Here is a 945-nt window from a genome sequence, read left to right as displayed (position 1 = left end):
CAACGTTTGGCAGCATTGCTCTGGATTACCCCTCTGTCTTGGTGGGTTTCCGGCTCTAGACTGTGCCTTAATCTCCTTGCATTAACTTTCTCCATATTTTCCTCCCTCTGGCTACTCCCTGAATTAATTTCTCTGTGCTGCAAATTTTTTTGCCTGTTAGAGACACAGACCTAAGAGTCTCCAGATGACCCCAGAAAACTGTAAGATGATTCCTCTATCTGGATAGGGGGACAGCATGCAATCCATCCTGAAACCAGGCAGAGGATGCAAACCCTCACTCAGGCTGTGGCTGCTTGGGTGAACAGGCCACTGCTTGCTCCCTGAGTGCTTGTGGGTTTGGCTATAGTGTGTGGAAATGGAGGAGTAATTCCTGGGAAACTGAAGTAAACATTTGCCTGTGTTCCTTGGCAATTTCTCACAAAAACAGTTTCTGTGGAAGAGATCTTTCTGGCCAGACTGTGGCTAAGGCTAGGCATGAGCTCCCCAGTGCTCTCCAGGGAAAGGTGGGCTTGTTTCCAGCTGAGACCAAGTACCAGCCTCTGGGCCCAGGCTGGCACAGTGGGCAGGACAGCCCCAAGCTCCTGCAGGCATTGTTTGCAGGCATGCTCTGAAAACCATATTGACAGGGATCTGGAAGAGAGCAGTGGCCTCTGCCTGCTTTGTCCCTTCACAACTGCCTCCTAGGGCCTTGGGGACAATGCAGAACCATCACTACAAGGAACTTGCCAGCAAACTGGGGTGCTGCAGCAGGCTTGGTGGTTTCTGTTGCATCTTCTGCTGACTCTCGAACCCTGAAATGTTGCAAGAAATCATGGGTGTTACCTTTTCATACTTGCAAGTTTGGCATCTACAGGCAGAAAAATAGTCTAAGAGCAACCTTCCACTTCCTCCTGCAGAAGGGAGGAGTATTCTGTGGGCAGAATACTTCTGCCCTCGGAGTATTGA

This window comes from Motacilla alba, chromosome Z, assembly GCF_015832195.1.
Source record: "Motacilla alba alba isolate MOTALB_02 chromosome Z, Motacilla_alba_V1.0_pri, whole genome shotgun sequence".
NCBI lineage: Eukaryota > Metazoa > Chordata > Aves > Passeriformes > Motacillidae > Motacilla > Motacilla alba.
The sequence above is the reverse complement of the archived record's forward strand: the minus strand, read 5'-3'. Positions refer to the sequence as shown.